Source organism: Sceloporus occidentalis, unplaced genomic scaffold, assembly GCF_023333645.1.
Source record: "Sceloporus occidentalis isolate IW3139 unplaced genomic scaffold, rSceOcc1.0.p SCAF_5, whole genome shotgun sequence".
Taxonomy (NCBI): Eukaryota; Metazoa; Chordata; class Lepidosauria; order Squamata; family Phrynosomatidae; genus Sceloporus; species Sceloporus occidentalis.
The window spans coordinates 41,392,300-41,397,425 of record NW_028316985.1 but is presented as its reverse complement, the minus strand read 5'-3'; positions in this window follow the sequence as shown (position 1 = coordinate 41,397,425).

Sequence of the window (5,126 nt, the reverse complement as noted above, 5' to 3'; positions counted from 1 at the left end):
CCCCCCACACACACACACACAAAGTGGGTATGGGAATGGCCTTACTGTTGTTGTTTAAATACCATTGTCAATGGGGATAGCTTTGGATAACTTATTTATTGGTAACTAATTAAAATTATTTATCAAATATTTCTATATGGCAGAGATATATTATATTAACAGAGCGATCAGCCTGTGAGTGCCCCTCAGCAGAGATTGCTGATTGGCTTTAGCATTTTTTAATGTCTACATATCCACTGAGCTTTCAGTGAAACCAAGTCAATAGGAACACTACCGATCTTGGCCTTAAGCATTGTCACCTTTGTGCCTTAGCCCAAGATGTGGCCTGTCAGTTATACTGCAAGATGTGTGTTGTTAATCTCAGCTATGTACAGGCCTGTGATGATATGAGTTGGATTTAAGCAAACAAAACTATGATATGATTTAATAATTTAGATCATATAATTTCATGTGTGCTGATACTGTGTAACTCTTCATATTGGCCTTTCTGGAATGAATAGAAGTTGTACAACACTGTAGACTGGTGGATTGCCTATGTAAAATGCACTACCCAAACCTTCCTGCAGGAGAAGAATACAATATAGAATTCTAGAAAATATGCTTAGGTCTGCAGTGTGAGAGCAGCCTTCAGATAATATGATTTATATTTGTCAGCACAATTGAAATGCCTTTCAAATAAGCTGCCTATGTGATTATTATATTAATATCACGTGTTACCTCATTGCTAACTCTATAATAAATTCTTTGTTGCATCAATGCTTTCACTTGCATCACAAGCTCTTGTAATATAACTTTGGAAGGAAAACAACTGTTCTAAATATCTGCACATCAAATTGTGCACTCTCAAGCTAGGGTGATTAAAATTGCATGTGTATGTTTGTATAAACTTGTACTTGTTAAAGCAGTATTTCAGGCAATATGTATATTTAAAATGTTTGCTGTACCTCCTTCATAATTAATGTTTATGTGGGAGTCAAAAACTGCACTGTCAAGTATTGGGGATGAAGTTTCACTCTTTTGCAAAAGATCTGTATATTAGTATCAAACTGTAGCTTGAATATACATTGCAGATGAAGTTGAAATTAATCCTCAATGAATGGAACTTTTGCATAAAACAAAAATCACAAGTTAGTGTTAGTTACTGTTGACTAAAGCTGAAATAAATAGTCAAGCACATATCTCAAACCTGGTTTAGTTGCTCTTTAAAAGATGATAATGGCTGACTGGTTGAAGTTGGATACGGATAACAGTTTACATTAATATGTATTCCATATTGCATGGAAAACATCACAGTGTGGATAAATGGTATGCAGCATCAGATGATTCCATCTGGTAATCAGGTAATCATACACAGTTTACGTACAGGGTTCTTCCTTCAGTATGAAAACCTACTGATATGTGCAGATTCCGTTAGTTGAATCAGGTGGGCTAGTTTAATGAGGTTATAGCCCTCTGCATACTTATCTGGGAATAAGCCTCAGTGAATTCAGTGTCACTTACTTCTGAGTACTCTAAGTCATGGGTACAATATTTATAAATGGGGCAAGAATTGGGATGCAGAGGCATGGTTGTGCCTGGAACTAATTTTCTTTAACATGTACAGTAACAAGATATTCTCATGTGTCTTAACCACTGTTGTTGTTGTGTTCCTTCAAGTCATTTCTGGCTTATGGTGACCTGAAGGCGAATCTATCTTGGGGTTTCCTTGGCAGAATTTGTTCACAGGGGGTTTGCCTTTTAGTTCCTCTCAGGCAGAGAGAGTATGACTTGCCCAAGGTCAACCAGTGGGTTTACATGGCCAAGCAGTGACTTGAACTCTTGACTCCCACCATCCTAGTTAAACCACCACATCACACTGGCTCTCACTGTACCACTGTGGTGGTGACATAAACATCCATTTCTGTACTTCAGGATTGATTTACAGATTTAAAATACATCACCATATTCTGTGGCAAATGGAACAGACAGATATTCAGCAGAGTATTATTGTCTTGGGTTTCTTAATTAAGGCTTGAGTCCAGAAGTCTTCACAGTTACCTAACAGCAAAAATTAAGTACAGGGGTACAGACCTCAGCTTGACTCCACCACCGTCCCATGTCTAGGTGGGAATCACATGGATTTCCAAGTATTGCTGTGTTGCAACTCCCAGCATGCCTCACCATGTACAATGCATGCTAAGGAAACTAAACTGGGTGTTGCCATTCAGCAACCTCTGGAGGGCCACATGATGGCCACCCCTGCTGGTTATTTTTGTAAAAATGTCAGAATCCACTAGCGCAGAATGGGATTTAAATTTGCTTTATACAATGTTGTGGTTATGCTGCGGCATTTGAGAATTACAACCATGATCCAAAAGAGCAGCTCAGTGCCTGAAGCTGGGGTTTACCTGTTCTGAGTGACTGCAGCATTAAGCATGTGTGGGTATGCTCATGAAGCTTTGGCCCAGTACATACCTTCCTAGATGTCTGGAGCATTGTCGTTGTTTTTTCCTCCACAGGGAAGCCGCATCCGCCAAACCGCGAAGGAAAAAGAACCTGCAAAAAGTGGGTTCTTTTAAAGCTGCAGGGGTGGCTTTAAAAATTAAGTGCAGGGGACCATGCGGTTGCTGTGCAGTCCCTTAACCCTAGTACAGTGCCAGCACAACATGCTAGTGCTGTGTGTACCGCACCTTTGTTTGAAAAGGGAGCAGGTTTTATCTATGCAGGTTTTGATGTGGGAGGTCTCCTAAATTGTCTTCTGCATTCACTTCAAAAATGTCTGCCATAATAAATTTGTCAGTTTTTAAAGTTTGCAAGACTTGTGTTTTCATTCAAGGAAGTAATTTATTACAATGTATTTACTACATTTTTAGCCTTCTTTTCTTCCAAGAGTGCAGTTTAGCTACATGCTATACTAATCTGCCCCCCTCCATGTTATTCGTACAACAATCCTGTATGATAGATAAAAAGAGGAAAATGGTAACGGGTCCATGAAACCAGGCAATTCTCATGGTTGAGTGGGAATTTGAAGCTGGATCCCCTGATCTGAATGTAATCAATACCCCCACACTGATGCTTGTAGTGCAGCTTGGATGCCTGCATATCCCTCTGTGTGGATATTGTTTCTTGTCCCAAAAGACAATGAAGACATCCACGTGTAGCAGGGTTCTTTTTCTGCAGTAGTGTACTTCTCTGCCTCATCCCTGGCATCTGAATTAGGACTGCATTTGTTTAGTTACATTCTTTGATAATACATATACATATCAAGCTGTTGATAGTGGGTACCAACATTGTAAAGTACTGGAGATGTAAGTAAGGGAGATGTCACTTAAAGATCTTAAAGAAAATAATACTGTACATTTAAAAACCAGAGGTCTATCCCAGTAAATTATAATATGTGCATACAATGCTCATGCATGCATACACATTTGAAATATATTCTTGACAACATAACTGAAGGTTGGGGGGGGGTCCAAACAGAACCATGTGCAATGACAATCGTTGCATGCCTTCACATTGTTTCTGACTTATGGTGACCTTATCATGGGGTTTTCTTGGCAAGTTTCTTCAGAGGGGTTTTACCATTACCATCCTCCGAGGCTGAGAATGTGTGACTTGCCCAGGGTCACACAGGGTTTTCACAGCTAAATGAAGACTTGAACCCTGGTCTCCAGAGTCATAGTCTAACACACAAATCACTACACCATGCTGACTCTCACAGCTGCCTTGCAAACCATTTAAACCTGTTTTGGATTTCAGCTCCAGTTATGACAACAATTGGACACTTAATCACTTCATAATTGAAGTCATGTTTTGAAATTAGTATGTAATTGCATTACCATCCATTTTTGTGAATATAATTTTCTGTTCCTATTGAACATATGTATCCTTTTTTCTGTGTTAAAAAGCTTTTATAGTAAATTGAAGGTTTGCTGATACTCTGGGGACCTCTGGTGGACCTTACAGAGAAGTGAGCTCTGTTCTTGAGAAAAGTTTAGTGGGGGAAAAGGAGGTGTTTGGAGAATGAGATGTTGTGCTAAATGTGGGTAGGAATCTATTGAACAACACATTGTTGCAGAAAGAGTAGCTTGGCTTTGTCAGTAAAAAGCATTTTGTGAGACAATACTGCAGGCTAGATGAGTCTCTTGGATCCAAAATAGATAGGGGATATGATCCTATTTTGACATTTTCTTTGTAAAGCGAAGGCTAAATAAATAAAACAGAAGTGGCTACACAAAGTATTGCTGCTGTACTGATGACATAGGAGCTTCAACAGAATAACAACAGGAGGTTTCCACTTTCCTCGCTCCTGCTTTAATGTCTGAAATGCCTCCCATCTCCATACCCTCCTCTTGGGGTATTACCAGGGGGTGGAAGAGGATGATGTACAAAGAGCTACAGAATTGCTCTCTGCACCCCATCCCAAACCAGACATAATTTGCACACAAGCTACACTTATGCATATGTATGTCACTAACAGGATTCTGGCCTCAGGCTGTTTCATTTATTCCACTTAATCTTGGCTGCTGAAGACTAATAACTATTTTAAAAGTCTCAACAGAATAGCTAAACAATGCCAGCCCTATCATTAGACAAAAGGAGCTAAATGGCTCAGCCGCCAATGCTGTTGCTGATCCTGAGGGCTCTCACCAGCATTCCCATGTGCTGGAGGACAGAGGTGTGCATGTGCCATATGAGTCTCCTCTTTCTTTCAGAGGAGGTTTGCCATTGGCTTCTTCTCAGGCTGAGAGCATATGACTTGCCCAAGGTCACCTAGTGGGTTTCTATGGCTGAGCTGGGATTCAAACCCTCCAACACTCAAATCACTATGCCAGGTACAGAATGAAAAGGGCATAATCTTGGCCAGCTAAATGTCTTGATCAAGTCCTGAATAATCCCAGAGAACCTTCTTTTCTGCCGCTCTGAAACTGTGGAATGACCTGCCAGAGGAGATCTGTCTTATCACCACCTTAGATGCCTTCAAAAAGGCTGTCAAGATGGATCTCTTCCAGCAGGCCTTCCCAGACTGACCTCCTGAAAAAGGAAAGCCCCATCCGCCATTAACAGTCCATTCCATTTTGATTATTGTTGATCAAGTTACTAATGTAATTATTGTAATTGATGATTTTTTATTAATTTTAATGGTG